Source organism: Apteryx rowi, unplaced genomic scaffold, assembly GCF_003343035.1.
Source record: "Apteryx rowi isolate R43461 unplaced genomic scaffold, aptRow1 scaffold_125, whole genome shotgun sequence".
Taxonomy (NCBI): domain Eukaryota; kingdom Metazoa; phylum Chordata; class Aves; order Apterygiformes; family Apterygidae; genus Apteryx; species Apteryx rowi.
Genome location: NW_020447475.1, coordinates 100,686 through 123,473, shown reverse-complemented (window position 1 = coordinate 123,473; position 22,788 = coordinate 100,686). Strand labels below are relative to the sequence as shown.

The 22,788-nt window shown below is 40.2% G+C and overlaps 1 long non-coding RNA gene across 2 annotated transcripts; it reads left to right on the top strand.

The window, feature by feature from the left end:
* The first annotated feature begins 3,656 nt into the window (after window positions 1–3,656).
* On the top strand, window positions 3,657–22,391 carry LOC112960969. 2 transcript variants are annotated; one of them, XR_003251902.1, is made up of 5 exons: window positions 3,657–3,704; window positions 5,395–5,473; window positions 20,362–20,454; window positions 21,232–21,358; window positions 22,153–22,391. It is a non-coding gene; the product is annotated as an uncharacterized LOC112960969 (long non-coding RNA). The 2 variants fall into 2 exon arrangements; XR_003251901.1 differs by lacking the exon at window positions 22,153–22,391 and having other exon boundaries at window positions 20,362–21,393.
* The last annotated feature ends 397 nt before the right edge of the window (window positions 22,392–22,788 follow it).

The window sequence follows — 22,788 nt, the reverse complement described above, 5'->3', positions numbered from 1 at the left end:
GGGGCGGCGGCGGCGGCGGCGGGAGCGGGAGCGGGAGCGGGCCCCATGCCCGGGCGGGGGGCGTCGCGCCCGCTCCCCCTCGTGTGGGCCCCGCCGTGGGAGCCGCAGGCGGGGCGTTACGGGCCAGGCGGGCTGGCGTCGGGAGGTGACGGCGCGGAGGGCTCTTTTTCCGCTTGGGAGGTTGYGCGTGCGGGTCGAAGTCCTGCATATTGCGCTTGCACAAGTGACACCAGCCCTGTAGCGGTGGTGGGGGTTTGGGCCTCGAACATACCCCTTTTGGCAAGTCATGCTGATAATTTTTTTTAACATGTTCTGCAAGGGGTGTGTGTGTGTGTGTGTGCATGCATGGGTGTACACATACAGATAYTTATTTTAGTGCTGCGCAATAGGCATACCTTTCTATTTACATAAACACGTGTATCACTACAGCTGCTTACCTACATTCATTTTTACCAGTATAGAAAAGCCTTATGCTTGGCCTTCCTGTATCCCGGTATCTGTGTGGGTATAAACCACTCCTTCCTGCATTGTCCGCCTTGTAGTGCTTGTACTATACCAATATAATGAAGTTGGTGCGGTTTCTAAGTACAGACGGTGCTTGAATTAGTTACAGTGCAAGGAAAAAGAAACACCTTCTGAAAGAAACAAGGCTGAATCTTTGAGGACCAATAGATACAAACTTGTCAATACAGTGGTTGGTGCTTATTGTCTTTATAATGAAAAGCAAATTTCTTCAGATGTAAAAGTGGGTAAATATTAAAGTTTCTCTTTTTGCAGTTAATGTCATACCTAGGATTCTGTATTTGAATGATTTTGACAGTAAGTGCCAGAAAATGCAGAAGGGAACATTTATATACCTGCAGCTTCTTAGAAATTTTTATGAAATACACTCTTAAAAAAGTTATGCTATATTAAAGCTGATATTAAGAATAATATTTTGTATGAAATGCATGGCGCTTGTAATGCTGTTTAAAAAAAAGCAGAAGTCTGATGCATGATACACAGCTTATGTTAAGGAAAGAAGAAAGCAGTCAAGGAACATTCAGGGACAGAACCATACAAACTTAGCATCAGAGGCGTTTTGCTGCAGAAAACATTTTTTTCCTCAGTAACAGATTAATGAGGGAAAAACCCTCCCTGCCTCCCCCTGCCCCCAAATTGGAGCCTTTTGCTGCCTGATTAAATTCTCCAAAAATACGTCTTTAGCCAAGGCACGATGTAAATAATTACAAAGTATTTTAACAAAGACCCTAGCATGGAAAAGGCAAAAGAGGTTTCTTTGATGGAAAAAAATCGCTTGTAAAAATAAGAGGGGGATATTTTCAGACAGCAAAAGAACATCCCACCATGTCTGGCTAGACAGCATTTGGGAGAAGCAGCCCCCAGAAAATCTCTAAGGGCTTATATGAGGGTTTAGTTCTCAGTTTATTGTGCGTTAAGGAAATGATGCAAGAACTGTTCAAGACTATTTGCTGAGTTTAGCACAAAAGGATAATGTTTTCCTCTTTTGATTGCATGCCCAAGAGCTCTGTTCACACTGCTTTGCTGGCTGCCCCAAATTTGATGGCATCTTAAGTTCCAGAGAGTAATGAGCAATTCAGACCACCTACTATTCAGGGCTGCTAGACATAAACTCCATATACAGTCATATACTGAAGTATACGCCTGCCACTTACAGTAGGCAGCTGAAATGCAGAGCCAAGTCTGCATGCAAAGGCTTCTGAGAACGTTGCTAGGAGGCCCTAATGGTCTCTGTTGCCAGTCTGCGGAACTGTCTAAATCTGATTTTTCACTCCTAGACAAAGGATTAGGAATCTCCTACTTTTAGATGAGGAATATTTCCTTGCTTGGATCAGAAAAAGATGAATATACTTTTTTTTTTTTTGAAAGCAATCAGTTAAACAGTCTTTGTCTATCTTCCATTTGGGCCAAGTGCTTTCGTCTGGAAGGCGTCCAAATCAGACAGTCCATCTTTCACATCCGTTTCAATTTCTGTGGCATCAGTTCAACCAGTGTCTTAGGATGCTGCAGCCCTTGCCAAGTGCTACACAGTATCAAATCTCTGTCTTTTCTCTTCTTGTACAGGAAGCTATCAAAAAACTAACAAATAGCATATGTTCACACCTCATATTCTAGTCCAATCAAATTTAACCCAAATTTGAAATTAGGAATTTAAAGAGAAACTAGTTCAGTGACTGTAATTTTCACAATAATAATGGCTTATAGTTTTATAGTATTTTAAGAGGATCTCCCTCTTATACCCTGAGCAGCTCTAAAGTCTGGGTGGCCATGTTTTATCAGGAAAGCAAAAATGCTCGGTAGTGGGACAAAAAGAATAATTGTTGCTTCTTTTTAAAGAATTTTCTGAAAATTTGTTGATGTGCTTGCAAGGCAAAGTGATTCACTCCATTTAAAAAATAAATAGAACTGGTAGAATTCCTGGATCATCTTTTTTTCTAACTTGAATAAAGAAAAAGCATACTTCCAGGTCTCCTCACTCTATTCCTTAGCAGCAATGCTTTGATGCTGCTCTGAGGGTGACAGATGGGCTTAGGGGAAATGTGTTAACCAGGAAGGACTTTCATTCTCAGTTCTGTCCCATTCACTGTTTATGTGTGGATTCAAAGAGAAATAATGGGGCTTTGTGGAATCCTTTGCCAGCAATAAACAGACAAGGCACAGTTTTGCTGTTCCCAAGCTGTGATAACAGCATGGCACATAACTTTTTTTAGTATGTGGCCAACACAGACACTAAAGCTGGGTGGAGTTAAATTCAGCAAAGATGACATTTATAGGCCAAAAGAATCATTTAAGCTGTAGTTGGGGAGGAGGGACTTTTTTTTTTTGGTCACAGTGTTGTTTTTCCCAGCCAAACAGGTATTTCTGTGAACTATGAAGACAGCTATTTAGAGGGGAGCAAGATCATCCACAGCAGTGCTGGATAGGATAGGATAAATTAGATAAGTTAGTTAGGATGGAAGCACAAGGCTTCAGAGTAAAAGGGAGCTACTACCTTTGGCTCAGTAAGGGCTAGATAGAGCTATTTTCTGGATGGAGGATAAGTTGGGCATTGAGCAGAATTATAGCAGCTTTGTCATTACGTGATTCTGTSATGCAGCCCATTGGTGCTACACGTGGTAAAAGGATAGCAGGAGAGCAAGCTGGGAGGTGTTCAGCCTCCCTGATTTCCTCTTTTCTCCTTCATCCTCCATATATCCCCTGTGGTTCATGAAGTGACTTCTGTGGGCAAGTTTGTCCGTATTTGCTATGTGTTATTGGCACCTTCTGCCAGGGCACTGAGATGCAGGATAATGCATGATGGCTACTGGGTTTAAAAAAATGTAGTATTAAGTAGTACCAACTTTAGTAGTTTACTGTAGCCAAGCCTCTACATGCTCACAGAGTGGTCAAACAAAATGATTTGTAAAAGTCTGTGAATTTCAGAATGGCCTGATCACCACCCCTTATAATGTAGATATTGTTGGGACCTGTGTTGCTTCTGTAACTCAGAGACACATCCGCTTCTTCCTGCAGTATGAAAATGTCGTAAACTCTACAAGCATTGTCAGATGCTAGTTAAGGCAGAGTGTGATAGCGCAATGTACATTTGTGGGGCTTAAAGCATGATGTAGGTTGATTTTTGATTCTCCTTTTGCAGTGGGTCCTGCAGCCCCATATCTTGATCCTGACAGACATGTTGCATCGTAAGTTCTCTGCTTCTCYGAGTTTCTCTTTTTGACCTTCATCTCAGAAAATGTTGCCCCTGTCCCATTACGTGTTGTTTTAAACACCAGAGAACTAGTTTCTTCCTTCCTGTTTTTTGGTGTGAAGATTGTTGAAATATCTTTCCCCATGTTTTATATGGTGGGCCATTATTCCCAGCAGTCTGTACTTTCACTGTAATTGTGACCCTTGAAAGAAAAGAACAAGGAAAGAAATAACATGGAGTGCYGAGATTTCTTCCAGGATATCTCGGTGTAGAGGTCTCATCATCTTCCTGCTTTTGCAATCGTACAGTTGCTGTCTCTAAAGAGACATCTTGGAGTCCCAACATGAATGCGCGCGTTGTGAGTCTAGTCAAGCCCCACTAGCAGGCCTGTTGTGTCTTTGTTCAATCTCTAACAACCAACCCAGCTCCTCTCCCACAGCCTCCAGCTATGTTGGTGCTCCAGATGTTAGCATTGCAAGTTATTCAGATACAAAGTTATCGAGCTTTTCTTCCTCCCCCAAAATAGCTATGGGCAGTCTGTGATTTTTTGTACTGGACATTCAGGTATTTCCTCTGGTCCTATTTTTCCTGAGCAAATCTTGTGGGATTAGCTGTTTTGACAGGGAGGCATTCCAAACTGTAGTTTATATAAACTGTATGTCTTCATCAGCCGGATGTGCATTAATGATGCCTGTGGATAAATTTTCAGCATGCTTGTCTGATGGCTTCTCCTGGGGCTTGCACAAAAATGGCTTGGAAATGGAACATTTGCAAAGAATGCTGGCAAAAGAAAAGGATGCTGGCAAAAGAAAGCATTACAATGAGATGTAAAATATGTGCACTGAAATTTATACAGGCAAGTAGCTTCTGGAAGACTTGCCCTCTGGCCAGCAGAGGACAAAAACATATCCAAAGAGACCACCGAAGCAGTGACTGGTACCCAATGGGACAGAGATGGAAGGACTAATTATGTTTTTGCAGCTGTTACACCAATGCTTGAAGTATGTTGGTGACAAATGACTTTGTGGTGGACAGCACAGTAGTTAATACTGGAGAAAAGCTAGTCTACGCTGTGGTTTGACTGCTTATGTGCTATTAGCATTATAAGCAAGAGTGCAAGGGTGGGTTTTCTCTTCAAGGGTCATTGCTGGTATGCAGTTTCCCACTGTTCCTCCACAGCTGGAGGTACGGTTCTTCTTGTTAAGGTGTTAACAGATGATATTCCTGTGACTCACTCCATGATAGCCGAGAGATTTTGTGCTCTTTTTTTCCCCAAACATGTCCTAGTTGTGTGAGGGGATCCATGCTGTGCTATACAGTATGTGACTTCTTGTCCCAGACCCTAAAAGGCACAGCAGCCTGGAGGTTCTCTCTTCATCTGCCTCTGCCAGTATTTTATTTATCTCTCTGCCTATAAACCCTTAGAAACAGGTGAAAACTTACCTCTTACAAGTCTACATCACTGTCATTGCCTAATTCCTCCTATTTGGGGACACTGGCCATCTGTCAGTTGACTGCAAAGAAGATCTGTATTCTTGAAATATTGTAAGCCTCATCATTGTTCCTTATATCTGTGGCAAGATATGTTTTCTCTCACCTGTAACCTCATTGTTATGAGCAAAATTAATTGTGATTTATTCAGTGTCAGTCTATTTGGATTCTGCGGTCTCCCTTTTTATTTACAGGTTCCACAACCCTTCCTGCATGTGAATCAGATATTGTGTGCAGACCTGGATGGCATGTAAAATAGTTATTAACACAGAGGTAAAATCAGTCCTTCTAATGCTRTAAATCTGGCCATGGGAGTTTTTTGCATTCTGGTCAATAGCTCTGCTTGTGCGCATAGTTGTTCATTGAATCATTCTGTTTCTTTCACTCCCTCATKTGGCCATTCACTCACAGAATGTATTCATCCCAAGGTGCATTTTGCTCTTCTTGTTTTCTTATTGGTAGCTTTAGAATGATTTAAACAAACAAGGACATACATTATTTAGTAGTGGCAAATATATAGCAGCAGAAGACTCCAGGTGGGATTGTAACCTCATTCCACTGTGCAAATACAGAGGAGGACAGTCCCTGTCCTGAATGGTTTACAATTCAGAGATTGTGTATTTCATAGCAGAGAAGATAGATTAAAAGGACCTAATGGTTTCTGGGTAAGGAGGTTGGAGTGTCCTAATTTACCATGAAATAAGTCAGCAGTATAGATGGTAATACAAGAAAAGTTRTAAAGGCATGAAAGATATATAGCATAGATCCTGTACGCAACAGCCATCATCTCTTGACGTAWGTCAAATGCCACTTGTGTCTTCCCAATGATATAAGACTATGTGAACTAGGGCATGGAACAATAGATGGAAAAAATGCCTTGCTGGAGGCAGATATTTGAACACAAATCGTCCCTCCAGGCTGATGCATTATTGCAGGGTTCCTGGATTGACTCATATTGACATTATTTATGCAAAACTGGCCACATTCCCTCTATGCAGTTTTACAAGCAATACTTTACAGAATGGGGGATGTCCTGTATTTTTCCAGAGTTTTCTATCCTGTTGCTTTATAACCTTCTAGAAGTACCTCACAATTACAAGAAGCAGTATTTTTCCCATGGTAGCCTGAGACCTGTATACATCCTCCCATCATCTGGCCATTTTTACTTACCACATTCCCAGCTAGAGCAGGCTTGGACAGTAGTGTTTTCTACTCATTGGATCCTAGTTTTTAGGCTTTTTGTTCATTTTATATCCTAACTTTGTTATGGAGTGCTGGAAAGTGTTTTGTGACTTGTAATGTGTGCTGAAAAACAGATGTTTGGTAGACTGTATATGGCTGCATCTATATGATAAATTAAATGTGCATCAGGCTGTTCTCAGGATCCAAGGCCAGCTGGCATGGAACAGCCCAGATGCATGGTATGTAATGAATTTATCCTTTGAAAAAGGGTAGCAACATGCATACTGCCTACTGGTAATATTTGCTGTCCCATGCTAACTCCCAAAATGTTTGTGGTAGAGTGCTAGCTGACATGGGCAAAAAGTGTGCCTGTGACCACTATAAGAAATGGGTATATACGATTGAGTTCCCATACCTAGAAAAATTCCTTGGCAGAGCTTAATTTCACAGAATCACAGAATCACAGAATGGTTGAGGTTGGAAGGGACCTCTGGAGATCATCTAGTCCAACCCCCCTGCTCAAGCAGGGTCACCTAGAGCATGTTGCACAGGATTGTGTCCAGACGGTTTTTGAATATCTCCAGAGAAGGAGACTCCACAACCTCTCTGCGCAACCTGTTCCAGTGCTCTGTCACCCTCACAGTGAAGAAGTTTTTCCTCATGTTCAGATGGAAGTGTCTGTGTTTCAGTTTGTGCCCGTTGCCTCGCATCCTGTCACTGGGCACCACTGAAAAGAGTCTGGCTCCATCCTCTTGACACCCTCCCTTCAGATATTTGTACACGTTGATAAGATCCCCTCTCAGTCTTCTCCAGGCTAAACAGGCCCAGTTCTCTCAGCCTTTCCTCATAAGAGAGATGCTCCAGTCCCCTAATCATCTTTGTAGCCCTTCGCTGGACTCTCTCCAGTAGTGCCACATCCCTCTTGTACTGGGGAGCCCAGAACTGGACGCAGTACTCCAGATGTGGCCTCASCAGGGCTGAGTAKAGGGGGAGGATCACCTCCCTCGACCTGCTGGCAACACTCTTCCTGATGCACCCCAGGATACCATTGGCCTTCTTGGCCACAAGGGCACATTGCTGCCTCATGCTTAACTTGGTGTCCACCAGCACTCCCAGGTCCTTCTCCGCAGAGCTGCTTTCCAGCAGGTCAACCCCCAACCTGTCCTGGTGCATGGGGTTGTTCCTCCCTAGGTGCAGGACCCTGCACTTCCCTTTGTTGAACTTCATGAGGTTCCTCTCCGCCCACCTCTCCAGCCTGTCCAGGTCTCTCTGAATGGCAGCACAGCCCTCTGGTGTATCGGCCACTCCTCCCAGTTTTGTATCATCAGCAAACTTGCTGAGGGTGCACTCTGTCCCTTCATCCAGGTCACTGATGAACAAGTTGAACAAGACTGGACCCAGTACTGACCCCTGGGGGACACTGCTAGCTACAGGCCTCCAACTAGAGTTTGCCCCACTGATCATAACTCTCAGAGCTCTGCCATTCAGCCAGTTCTCAATCCACTTCACCGTCTGCTCATCTATCCCGCAGTTCCTGATCTTACCTATGAGGATATTATGGGAGACAGTGTCAAAAATTTGCTAGAACAATGTACCCTGTGTGTATCATATGGCTGCATGTGATTGTAGAGGGCTGAGTTCAGCATCCGCATCGTCTGTCCCAAATCTTCATTTCTTCCTTTCCTAAATAGACTTAGATACCCCTATTTAGCTGCCAGCTGATATGACCCATTATAGTCCCCTACACTCCATATTCTGTCTTAATGGGATCCTTCTGAGGATAAGATTAGGTTGCTATTGATTTAAAGTTTGGGACATTAAAGACTATCCTGTATTACTGCTGCTACACTAGGAATTAGAGGTGTTTTTTTTTAATACTGATTCTTCTCATTGGTGCTGGAAGAACGAACTTGTGAAGACCTGACACGAAGTCTTTTGCTGCCTTGTTTTCCTCTCTAGTTCCCTGCAGGTTCAGATAAAGCCTACTGATGATAATTAAAAGTATAGGTTATATTGGAGACCTCAGGTACTCTCCCACTGGGAATTAGATCTGTCTACTCTTCTTTTCTTAGAGGCAGGGAAGAGTATCACCAGTGAGAAGGTCCATAATAATTGTATTTTTTCTGTATTCTTATGAACAGTGTTTTTGAAATGCAAAATGGGATGGAAGAGAAGAGAGCTACTTAAGAAGAAATCTCATAATCTTGTTATCCATGGCATTTCTAAGAGGATAACAGGGTTTGGTGGAGTAATTATTTATTTATGTAATTATTTTTATTATTATTGTAGAAGTTTTTTTAACATGAAATGTAACACGAACAAATGTTGTCTCCATGAGCTGTGTGAAGGGAGTGAAAATCTGGTGTTTTTTCAGTTTCACAATTTTGTCAGTGTCTGGAACAAGGCTTTTTCCCAGAATGGAGATGATAATTAGCGATCTGAGATCTAAACTTGTTATGAGGTTACAGCTCAAAAAGGCTTATGAGCAGAGTGAACATACTGTCAGAAACAGTGTGACAGCATGAGGGTCCTCAAACATGCTAATGCTTGGAGATTTCAGAGAATTCCACCTTTGGATGGGAAGAACATATTTTTGGTCATTTGTCAGTAGAGGAGTTGACCACAGTCAGCAGCAACACTTTTAGTAAAAATCACAAGAATAACAAAATGAAAAAAGGAGCCTCACAGCTACACAGAGCTCAAGTATCAGCCTCTCTGCAGCTTTACTAGGCTGTTACGGATGAGAACCGCGATGACGTTCTGTTGAAAGGGGCTGCCATAGACCTGCTCCTGATGATCCTTTAACAGGGACAGCAGAGGAGCTGCTCTCAGCCCTAAGGAAATGCTCATGGCTGCACCTGCCTTTGTGCATATGAGGGAAGCAAGGATCCAGGCAGACAAACCRTAAGGGTGCAGAGGCAGAATAGTGTAAAATTACGTGGTAGCATAGGCAAGGATTCTGAGAAAATGCAACCATTGTAAATCAGTGCAGTGAATTCTCAAAGAAAAAGCAAAGCAGAGAAGCACAAGTCCCTCATTCATAAAGCCCTACTACCAAGTGCTCTGGGTGGATCTTCAGATCCTCTGCAGAACTGGCTGAAATATTGCATGGTGACACAACGCTGTTTTTATCTGCACTGACAGTACTGACAACRGGGCCGCAACATCCCCTTGGCTCTCGCTGAATGCTGCGACTGTTGCTGTGGGACATTACTGCAGCGCAACTGCATCCTTGAGCTCGAAGCAGCTGTCGTGGGGCTGCAATCGATGGGCTTCCTCTAATACAGGAGAATATGATTTGGATTTTAAAAGATCCCAATAAAAAAAAATATATATATATATATATGGGCCATAAATTTAGGTCTTATAACAACCAACTTTATGCTGAAAGTCAATGAGATGTTTCCACCACTTATTTTCAATATTCAGTGAGAAATTCACATGTAGTGCAACCAAATAGAATTGGTTAGAAAACATATTCTTCTCATTCCTGTCTCCTTCCCCCTCATCAATGCCTCCAAAAAAAAGTAATGAAAATTATTTTTATTTATTTTTGATTGATTTTTTACATCTGAAATGTGTGTGAGGGGGAGGTGTTTGTTTGAAAGCTCTCATCTTTTGGTAGATGGTGTGAGGAGTAGCAATGCATGTTTCCATTTACTGAAAAGAAGCATTTCATTGAATGGAAGTTTTTGATGGAAAGTTTCTGACCATAACTATCTGAACCACAAATCACGTAGCTTTGTGATAATATAAGAGAAAAAACTTGAAGGGAAACAGACCAGAAAGTGGCCGTGTGAAAAGGAGAAGCTGAYTAATTAGTTTGGATTGCTCAAGCAGAAGAAAAAACAACAAAACAAGCTAACAAAACCCTTCAAGCAATTAGAGATTTGAAAACTCTTCCATTTTAATGCTATAAGGRATTTGTTGGCACACGTGAGAAGGATTGTAGCTTCGGAGTTAAGGAGTGGCCCTTTAAGAGAAGCCTTTTTAAAAGCAGATACCACCCATGTAGATATCAACAAAGAAAACCTCAGACATGAAAACAAGTGTGGCCTGTTGGTATGAGACTGCTAACAATAATAATCATCCATGCATCACTGTAGGAAAGAACAGATCAAAGAAATGTATACCTAGAATAGCAGAAGATATTTTGCAAGGAGCAGAACTTTATTATAAATTTCTTTTCTTAGTTTTAATTTATAAAGGTATTATCCTTAGCTCTCATTGCCTGAGCTGAGGATCTTCAGACCCATATGTCTTTACTTCTCACATACAGATGCCAGATTACCATACATAAAAAGGCATATATAAATAACACAAGAAAGGGTGATTTTTTTTTAATTTAGAAAAATCTGTGAAATCCTTTTTGCAGCCTTTACAGAATGAAAGTCTTGGTTTAGAAAGAGTGCTTACAGGTAAAAATCTGTGCCCTGTTGCTATTTCTGCAGCTGAGATTAAAAGAGTTTTTAGTTTTATCTAGAAAGATGAAGATTTACCAGTATAGTGTATTCTACATGCTATAGAAAGATCTCTTGGACTGGTAAATCCGTATCTTTCAAATACTACTTTTTGTTCTGTCAGCCTGTGTGCATCTTCCCATCAGAGATGCAACTCTGCCATCTCATCTTCCTTCTTAATCTTAGTATTCAATGATAGAAACGTATTTAGGGATGCTGCTTCTATTAGTGCCAGAAGTGACAGAGCAAACATACAGTATTAAGAGGGCGTGGGAAGAGGTCCTTCGGCAGCTGATATCTGCTGAGTAATAGCTGCAGGCATGAGGAGAATTAAAAGCTTATCCTAGAGCATGAAAAGCAGAAGACTACAGTGCAAAGGTCAAGTCAGTGTTTCATCATTTGTCATTTAAGCTGAATTGTTTTTTCAAGCCCGTATCCGCTGATAGCATGAAATGTGAAGTTTTCTAAGTGACTTATCTTTTGTCTATATGGTAGTATATGACAGCAGTGGAGGATTCTAATGACTCATGTCTTCAGGGAAGTGGATAACAGGAGGAAAAAATGTATATTGGGGCTGATGGAAATTGTGATGGTTCCACTTACATCAAAGAGCCAGTTATCAAGTGACAGGGCAAGTTTACATGAGTTGAGGATCTGTGCCATCCTGTATTTTATTAACGGACATCCCTGAGTGAAAACTAATGAGGGCAAGACTCAAAAGATTTGGTTCATATAGATTTGCAATAAGAGCTGCAGAGTTTAAATCTTGATTTGTGAGACTGCAGAATGTGGGATTGATGCATTTGGTGCAGCTCACAATAAATAAGGGCCATTTCTTGGGTGTGTATCCTTGCCTGAATAACTCTCTGAAATCTGGTCTGAGAGCACATTCTTCTTGTGGTATCTAGCTAACACATGTTCAGTGAAAGAACTGTGGCTTCTTGACAGGACACCTAACCACTGGTGGGATCTTAATAAAGTTTGGTAGAGAAAATCCTTTTACTTTGAACATGTTCTTGTTTATGGTTAAAATTCTCTGGGGTTAATTAACCCTGAAGACTCAAATAAAGAGATGAACAGGATGAAATCTGTCATACCTCACTCAGCCTCCTGTGGCCAACATAGTTTAAAAGTTGCAATATATCAGCTAAATTAATTAATGCCAGCCCAAGTAATATATTTCAGATGCTAATCACATCAAATCCACAGACTAAGTGGGAAAAAATGACATTAGGGACAGGAGTACAGCTTTTGAAGTGAAGGAAAGACTGCACTGAGTTGTTAATGGTCTAAACATCAGGTCTGAAATAACACCGCTTCTCAGACTCATAATCCCAGAGGGACCAACAATCCTTCATCCTTACAGAGTAAATATACTGAGGAGTCAGTAGTTTGCTAAGCCTCAGTCTTTAGCATTAGAATTTAAGCATCAGGATCTCCTGTTTCCCATGAACAGTAAAGATATCATGGCACTTAGGGAAGAGTGGGGTTCAGTTTGTCCCAATTTGCCATTGTTTTCATCAGTTTTTTTATCTTCACCCACTTTCGATTTTCCCATGGTGCTGTAAGTTTACAACACAGGAAGAACATGGGAACTCTGAACACAAAGCAGGAAGCCAGGCTAAGAGCACTGCTGCTATAATACTGAAATTACTGAAATAATACTGCATAATTAATCTGTTAAACAGTTTTGGGGAAAGCGCTTACATTTTTGTACTGTACGTATACCAGATTGTTTATATTGACTAATAAGTGATCTCTGTTGCATCACTCCAGCTGCACATCTGCACTATGTTTTTATTTTTTGAGGGAATTCCAAACTAGTTTTCCATCAGCATGAGAATGTTTTTGCAGTCCCTTAATATGGACATAAATGAGGGATAAATACATACGTATATACATAATACCCAATATGGCACCTGAATCTCCCTGCTCTGTACCTTTTCTCATTGTTCAGGGCCTTATTAAGGTCAGTGAAAAGCAGTAGTATTCTTATTTTTACACACAGTCTGAAGGAATGGAGGCAGGTCCTTACCGGGATACTTTTGGCAGATACTTCTGACTTCAGCTTCCTGTAATGTCCAACAGGGTTCATTATTAGTGTCTCTCCTCTTTCTTTTTATCCGATCTGTCTATGTAATCTACTTAAAAAGCTTCAGTGCCCATTTCCATGCTAACAATTCATAAGTCTACCTTTAATGAATCCCTCATCTCAGCTGGTTTTATTGGCACTGTTCCAGGGAAGTGCTTAAGCATGTGCTTAGCTTTGAGTTTATTGACATTCCAAATTCAGGCCAACATCACACTTTGGAGAGCTGTCAAAATAATAACTAATTTTATTATTGAAATTGCTGTGCTTCGTGCTGTAAGGTTGACACAAAAATCGGATTAGTATTGACCCTTCTAAATTAGAGATGTTAGAAAGTCATTCAGCACATAAGTGATTTCTGAAAAAAATGAAGAAACAGATGACATAAATAAATTTAAAATTACTGATATGCAGTTGAATATCACATCTTAATAATATATCCAAGACACAAATCTACATTTAGGAGAGTGAATTTATAAAATTATATACTATGATATTACATATGCTGTATTGCATGTTATATGTGTGTGTGTGTGTGTGTGTGTGAGCGAGCTGTATCTGCTTGTATGTACCTGTGCATATCTATGAAATATATACATCTACCCAGTCATTTTTATACTGTAAACCATCATAATTAAAATGTAGATGGAAAAAACAATTCTTTCTGACTACTCAGGTATTTTAACTGCTTGACTAAAATCCTGAGAATCATCTAAACAAGACTGTTTGCCCATCTGTCCTCACACTAGGAGAACGATAGCAGCTCATGCCTTGTCTTGTCTGTTGGTTATTTAGTAAATGTCAGCAGTATAATTGGTCTAYAGGAATTGTGCTACCGCTGATAACATTCTGTGCATTGATACATACCCAGAGGAGATGCCAATATATACTGGTGTGTTTATAAAGAGGAGAACATTTTCAGAATGAACTTAACTGAAGTGTAGCTTAGCTAGAGGAGAACGGAAAAGTAGAAAATAACTTCAGACAAAATGTTCCTTAGGCACAGATATGATCTTTATTTGACCATATAAGGCAAGACCTAAATTTGAACACAGCCTTCATATGAGTGTAAGAGCCAGGAACAGATTGGATTCCTGGYGTAAAGTGAGTGAATTGCTTCAGCAGACTCTCTTCATTATGTTGTTTCTGATGCCTTAAACTTTGTTATAGTGATAATCGCTGCTTCTGGATTCATAAGCCTTCTCAACAAGAGATCAAGAGTAGAGATCAGTTCAGGCTGAAATGCCTGAGGATCCTGATCCTTGTGACATTAGCAGTTGGTTTTGAACTGGAGGAACCATCTGCTCTAGATTAACCAAAAGCTAGTGGATAATTCTAAACCATGTTGGATAAATCTAAACCAATTTGGATTTGTTCTTAGAAAACAACACTTGACTAACTGAATAATGTGTTATATGGGTATTTCTGCATTCTGGATATTCACAATCAGATACCAGGTGTGGATGTGAATTACATATTTAGCCTCACTCTTTATAATCATTTGAATCAAAAAGCTAAATTCCGAATGCCTCTGAACATTAAGATCTTAGCGGCTTAGGCTTTCTCCTCCTCAAAATATGTCAAGAAGAGGAAGTATGAGGTTGGAAGGCAAAACAATTGGCGAGATCTCTGAACACAGTTAGCAGGGCAAACAATTGCATATATTTGAATAGTGAATATACACTGTGATACTAGCAAGCTCAGCCAATATTTCACATGCTGAATGGATGTGGAAGGTAAATTATAACTATAAAAATAATAAATATTAATTAAATTAAATTAAATTAAAAATAATTGTCAAGTAATCTTCCTGCTGGCTAACAAAGGAAAGATGGATGGGGTATGGTTGACAGCTGACACGTCTCTCCACCTGCCATCAGAAGATGGCTGTGTCCTCCTCTGTTTGATCTGGTATTTAACAAGGGCTAGAGTGGTGCTGCAACCTTTCCCACAGTGGAGGCACACATAGTCCCTCTTTTCTTTGACTGAGCACCCTTCAAACACAGAGTAAGAGTGTTATAATGTTTTATAACCTGAACAGAGACAGTAGGTAACAGATGGAAGAAAGGCATCATTGTTATTACCATTTTAGATAGTGAGTTACAGTAAGATTTCCTTGTAAATATTAGTCATCTGAAAGCTGTGGTGTGTAGACTAACCTGGTTGTCTTGACTTTCCCATTAGTCAAAGAAGAGTGATAAACACCCASAGAGAATGATGTTTCCAAGTCCTCAATTGCTGGAGATGCTTTGATCTTGACTGTAGAGAACAGCTTGGACTGGACAGCTGAAGTTAGGGAAGGCAAACTCCATTCTCAGTGACATGGGCAAACCCACTGGAGAAGTCTGGGCATAGTTAAAAAATGGAAGCAAATGTCCAAAATCCAATGCCTTAACTGCAATGCTGTTCTTTATCTTTAAAGAGGAATTTTAGGTGACAAAGAAGGATGGAAGAAGGGAAGCTTCCTGCTGAGGCAAAGCTGAGGGTCATCACTGTAGATCTGCAGATGATTCCTGAGAAATCATGTCCATTTCAGAGGTCTGGAATGAATCTGAAGGGTGAAAGGAAAGTGAAGAGTTGTGAAAACGTGATTGTGAGGCAGGGGAAGTGTAGCTGGTTAGTGGACAAGCAGGTTCTAATTGCTGTAGTGAGCTGAGTGTACGAAACAGTGTCCCCCCATCTAGCAAAGATGCCCTACCGTGCCATGCAATGGATAAGGGAGCCTCATTTAAAATAATATAAATGGAGAAGCCATCGCTTTGTGGGTCTTGACTGATAAAGCCACCCAGAAAGTAAGAACTGCTCCGAAGGGGATTAGTGATCTAAACATAAGAGCTGGTTTCCTCAAAAGGATCACAAGGGTGAAAGGCCATCATACCAAAGAAAAAATGACACTTTGCTGTTTAGTCTTTGTTCTCAGAATGAATTGCAGGCAAGGGAAAGGAGAGTAAAGATGTCAAAAAAGAATATGTCAGTTACAGAGAGAGGAAAGGAAAGGAATTGTAAAGGAATTTTAAGTTCATTTGGGGTAAAATAAAACATTCTTACAGAAATGTCTTCAACAATCCTCTTTCATCTGAACAACCCTATACTCCTGCGTCAGCTGAAGTTAACAGGACTCGTAACTGAGTGAGATTTGATTTTTTACAGGAAAGTTTTCTTTGATATAATTTTGTTTTGCTTTCTGGCACAGACTGCCCTGCCATGTACTCACATTTAATTTTGTTTTCTGTGAAAGAAATATTTTACTTCTTTTATGATGGGTGTTTCCCTTTACAAAACAGCTGAAGCTGCCTGAATGCAGTATGGAGGCATGCATATGGAGGCACTCTGGTTCAGGCCGGCTGCTATTCCTGAATGCAGCTTTCCCTTTACGGTGCCTGACTAGCAGCTCTTTTGAACTCTGCCACTCACAGCTCAGAGACTTCATTTGAGATGCCCACTGGGGTCTCCACACCCTTTGCTGGCCCTGTTGCTTCAGTTTTTCTGTACCATAAGAAGAACAGAGTGTATGGGTAACTACATTATTCTGACAAGAAGAAGAATATTTTCAAGGAGACGATCAAAGAGACAGTGGAATTCATATTAGAGAGTCTATGTGCATACAAAAAGAAAGCAGCATGCCAACGACCTGCCTCAGCAGAAAACCTTCTAGCATAGATGAGGCCTAGAGACCTGAATTACATGATTCGAGATGGGGATGTAAGGATTTTGTTTTTATCAGGGTCATCACCCAGACCTTGTCCAGCCTTTGTTCTACTTCCCCCATCTCATCCCATGAAATGCTTAATCTGTCTTCAGGGTATTTTAAGGTGTCTAATGATGTAGGATGCTTCAATTATAATATGCCCAGCTTAAAGTCTGTTTCAGAAAGTGCCAAGTGCTCCTCTCTAAATACACCAACATTTTGTGAAAAATGTCAGTGGTTGGAGATCCTGAAATGAAGTAAATTCAAAAGTCTCATCACCTTTGAGAAACCTGGCCTTAGGTTGCCACTCTTTGAAAACTGAAACAGGATCTCTGACTTTAGGTCGCCTGGTGCTGAACAAAGGGCTCATCAAGACAGTTGGTGTTATTTAACACGTTTGCATTACTTAACAGCTGCACCTGGCAAAAGCTCACACAGTCCTTGCATCCCCTCCCTTCCCTCTCCCCGTGGTGCACTTCCAGTACTGGTCAGGTAAGGGATTCAGTTTCCATTCCCATGCTCCCTGTATTGACAGATTATTTCAGATGAAAGAGACAAAGCGAAGGGAACAGGAATACAGACAGACAGCTTGGAATGACAAGAGATGCATATTGCCAAATGCCCAATCAATCGCCATCGGCATCACTGAATCCAACGTCTTTCTGCACTTCTGAATCATCACTAGCTTATGGATTCCCCGCCCCACCCCTGCAGCCTCCCCAGTTTCTAAATCCCTTTGTTGGCCTGTATTGTATTTTCTTTCTAGTGGATATTATTTTCTTATTTTTTTCTTTGCTTCCAGACACATTTCCATGCAAGTCAGAAAAGATGTTTTGTCACCTGCAGCTAAGCTGCCAGCTGGAGCTGGCTAGCGTGTGCATTTTAGGCCAGGAATCTGCAGGCTTCAGTGGCTGCTAATAAAGAGGTGGATTGATGTTAAGATTGTTTGACTTTTAAATCCTTATATATAGAGCCAGCCTGTTAGCCTTATTGTTTATTTATATAGTACTATGGGTATACTTGGCACTTTACTAACAAATGAGGAGATAAAATCCCTACCCTGAGCTGCTAATAGTCTAATTTAGGTTGCTATGATGTATAAAAGATTAGTGAACACATACAGGAGTAGAGGCAAATAGCACTGAAGAGGAACTGAGTGATGTTAGGCTGAGTGAAAGCAGCAAAGGTTTAATGCTGATGGCTCTAAGGACATCCTTCATGATCACTGTGTGGGTAAAGTCAAAGAGGACTGGAGCTCCAGAGAGCTGGATGTAACAGCCGAGTCTTCCATGCATTTCCTGCTTGAGGCATCTGGGGCTTAACAGTGCATAGTGTGAACTGCTGTTCAGTTTCAAAATAAGGTCTTAACTATGTGCTTAGTTTTAAAGCTCGGCATCTTGACTTCGGTGGACCTGTGCCAGCTTACATCAGCTGAGGATCTGTCCCTAAAAATAGAAAAACCTGAACTACCCACCTTGGCTGAGTTCTGAAGAGATATCTGCAAACAGTTGTGTTGTTTTGTCTGATGTCACAGGGTTGTTTTTTTTGTTCTTTATCTGGCAGTAGGAGTTAGAATACACCTCACATACAATTTCCAGGAGAGGTATGTCAGAGAATAAATCAGTGTTAACATACTTTATTTTTTTCAGCCTTAAATGTGTATTTTCTTCTGTTATTGTACAAGACATGCAAACAATTTCAGCTCTTTTTTTTTTCTCTTGACTTGTTGACAAAGCAATGAGCCAACTCTAACACTGATCTCTGAGGTATGCAGACATTCTTTTCAGGAGGCAAAGGATATGTTTATGACAACCTGTTATTCTTATCCCACTGTTCCCCTTTCTGTCTTATCTGTTGATGCTTCTTTCTTCACGTGACATTCATTGCTGGTGGGCTGTGTTATCAAGTGCTCTAGGACATCTTAGCTAAGGGATGCATCCCTCTTGAGTAGCATGTCAGAGAGATCTTCATAGAAGTCTAACAAAGGATGCATTTGAAGGCAAGAGAAGCCTGACTGTTTTAACTATTCTTCCTTTTGATCTCTGAAAGTAGATTGTGAGTGTGACTGCTCTGTATTTTCCTGTTGGGTCCCTTGACTCTTTTTCTAAAAGGTTATGTTAGGTACTTTCTAGTCCAAAGGGACTCTTTCCTGTACTAAATGCATTTCTGAAAATGTCAGCTGAAACTCCCTTGCCTTCTGTTCTTGTTTGTTTTTAACGTTCTCAGTTTCATATTACCTGAATCTTAGACCTCCATCTATTTCCAAGTCTTTCAAACTTTCCAAAGAAGTTTGCTGCTATTGAATATCTTATTTGTTCTTATCACTTTGCTGCCTAACACAGGCAGCAATTCACCTTTCACATTTCAGAATGCAGCCTGTCACTTCCCTACTACTGTTCTTGTCGACCTCTCTACAGCTTCCACTGCAACAAGCAGGCTTTCAAATCTTTTTGCCAAGCTTTAGTTTTCGTACTGCTCTCTTTATTCTTTGCTTTACTTTTCACTGCTTTAATTAAAAAGCAACAACTGCCCGTTGCTTTTATTCTGTCTCAAAAGTTTGACTCAGATAGAACTTACTTGTTTAAGGCTCATAAGCTGAATCATCTTCCTTTCAGTTTTAGTTTTATTTGTCTATAAATTGTTTGTTGTTAAATTATCATAACTAGAGTTGTGCAGGAACTGAATTACTGTGGATTTTAATTTTTCCTTTAAATAAAACAAAATAGCAAATTAAGAAAAATTTCCATGAATAAAAATATTTCCTTTGGGGTCAGCTGACATTTCTTGGCACTAAAATCAGAAGTTCATTATCAGTTTTGACTTTCTTAATTSTCCAACTTTTTAGAAGATAAAATACATCTAAAGATCAAAGATTTTGAAAAGCAAAATTGATGCATTTATTGCTCCAAATGGGAAAGCTCAGTTTCTGCACTGTGTGTAGGCTTTTCTTTTTTTCTTAATTTCACCATCTGGTCTAATGAAATAGGTTACCTTTCCTTACAGACTGATTCAATGATGGAGATGGGTAAGTTTTATATATTTAAAAATCCTAACTAATATGGTGCTTATAAAATCAGTTTTGCTTTCTCTCTCTGGTAACTGGAATTGCTAGTGTTAAGAAAGATGGGAAAGAGAGGTGGATTTCTTAAAATACGCAGGAATGTTAGTGAGGGAGGCTGTACCATAACATGGGAACTTCAGAATTAAGACAAAAATAGCTGGAGGGACACATATAAGTTTGTTTGCTTCTCTAAAAACTAAATACTAATGTGGATTTCCTGTCAAGACTTTTTATTAACCATTTTCAAGATGGTTGGTTATAGTGTCCAATAGGAAAATCTCTCAATGGCTGTAATCTGCCACTTTACTGGAGTCAGGTGCTTCCCTGGGACTGCTCCATTTCTTCCTCCATCAGACATCAGAGACAATGTATCATCAATCTATATGGGTGCCATGGTTAATCCATCCAGAAGGGAACTGAGAGAAGTGGGAGGAATTTTAACAAAAGATTTATTATTCATAACAAAAGCAAATGCCATTCATTTTCATACTAGAGCTTTCCAGTCACCTCAAGTTGATTCCTAATCTAGTAAGCTATCATAGTGACCAGTTTACACAGGTGAAATTAGAGACACACACACAAGCAAGTCATTGTGTAAAACAGAAATGTAGTTTGAGATTTGGCATCTTTAGTAGGAGACAGTTTTGGCTTAACTTTGTTTCCTTGCATGTATGATCACAGGAAAAGCAAGGATGAAAAGGAACAGAGATTTCTCCATTTCACCATGGAAAGTCTGGCAAAATGACAGCAACGATGAAAGACGGACAGACGCAGGTCTGATTTCTAGTTCTTCATGTAGCTCTGCATGGAATAATGGAAATACATAGAGCTTGGAGTGACTGTTTTAATCGAGGCAGCCCTAGGCTTGCAGCTTCTAAATCAGAGTCAATGCCCATGTCATGATTTTTTGTGGGCATTAGTTAATATTTTGAGGGCATTCCCAATGGCCTTAAATTGGGGATCATTTTGCTGTTTTCAGCTTCATATTATATCACTTCGTCTAGTTCCAATTCAGTCATTCCTAAGGAGATCACAATACCGAATGGGAGTGTTTACGCAACGGGTTCTGTAGCCAGCCATTACATGTGCCAAAGAGCAGCCGACATGAAGAAGGTCTGAAAGACACAGGAACAAATGCAGCACTGGAACTTTATGAGGAAGAGCCAAACACTGGAATATCACTACAAACAGAGAAAAGACTCTTGCTTGAGAGCAAAATCAGGCTCTTACTGAACAAAAGTCACCACCAGTGTGAAAAAGCTACTGAGAGTCTCAATTCAAAAGGCTCTGTCAAATTTTAAGTGGAAAACTCCCCACATTTTAAATAATCCAGAAAAATAAGGGTTTGTCTCTGTTGATTCTGGATTTATATCTGATCTAGAACCATCATATTTAACTAGTAAAATATAATTTTCCTCATCAATCTCATAAAATTATCTTCCTATTTTGATGTTTGCTATTACATGAAATATGTTCACATATGTGATATGTGGGAATGTTAGAATATATTTTTCACCAGATATGATTCTTCTCTTTTTTATTTCAATCTAGGTTTTATCTTTATTGCCCACAGTGTGGGAAACTGTTACACATATATACCACAAAGTCTGTTTCCAAGCTTGAAAGTGAAGGGCTTGAAGAAACAAACCAAGCCAACCAGGCAAACGCATGTTTTCAGGTACTAAAAAGAAGTGTCTCCAAAGGGAAAGACTGAAATTCTTGGTGAGAAGGAGCTGCTTCTTTATACCTTAATCTCTCTTTTGAGGGTAGACCCTAAGGATACAGATGGAGTGCAATCCAAGGAGCTGATTGCCATTAGTACAGATATACCTGAGTTAGCCTTCAACTAGCTTGTTTGGATTTCAGCAGCTACAGTTGCCAAGTGTTTATCCAGAATTTTATCTGATTTTTATGCAGCCTGTACCACTGGACAAGATGCTGTTTGAGTACCTGAGTATAATTATCTCACCTAATTGTAGAAAACAGCACTAGAAAGGACTTGACAACTCCTTTCATCCTTCCCCTGCCCTTCTTCCTTGACTGGTTTATCTCACTTGTTYCTTAAAACCATTGTAATGAGGTTGCCCCAGCTGCCCTGTGCAATCATTTCCAGTACTTTACTACATTTTTTATAGCATTTTATCTATTGTCTACCCTAAATATCCTTTATATTGATTTAAGCCCATATACTTTTTTTCCTGTTCAGTGAATACAAAGGACAGTGTATTCCCCTGTTCTTTGCAAGTATTTCTTACATATCCAAAACCCCTTTTCTCTTTTTTCTTATCCCTTTTTTCTGTCTTCTCTAAAGAAGAAGAGCCTCTAACAGTAACACAAAGAGAAATAATAATAGTAATAATAACGATCAAATCCTATTCTTCACTGGTATGTCTTTCCAAGTTACCTACTTTGTCTCTTACCCTTCCATCAGATTAATTCAGATTACAGGTTCCTATCTAATCTCCTTTCCAGAACGTAAATGTTGTTTGCAGCCTGGAAAGAATTGCTACAAATTTTTGCAGAGATTTCCCCGAAATGCTGTTGACCCTGGGAAGGAGCTTTGTTGCTCTCGCAGGGAAGCTGCTGCTGAGAACAGCAAGATGTTAGTGCCACCTGGTGCTCACATTTCGACGTGGCAAAGAAACGGAGAAGCGTCACAGAAGAGGCACTAGAAGGGGATTTGGAACATCTTGTAAATCACCAAACCATCTAAGAAGACTAATAATAATAAATAATTAAAAAACTAAAGCAACATGTAAGAGAATGTCATTGCTGTCAGGAAGTACAAACACTGGCTTTCATTCCATCTTTGAATACCAGCAGCCGCCTCTTCTTCACTACGAGGGGCTTTTCACAGAGATAAACATTTTCTTTTCTGTTTTGAAGTCAATATGGGACACAGGCATGTAAGCCTTGAAACAAAGAAAATCCCTAGATATAATATCTGCCTCCCACTCTCTGATGTCAAGATCTTAAACAAAGTTGACTTGACACCAGTTAAGCAGGCAAACAGCTGAGGAATATGAAAATTGTTCTGAACTTTGTCATCTATCTCAAATAGAACGGAAAGCTTCTAAGAGGTTTGATTTGGTCTGGAAAATTATGGAA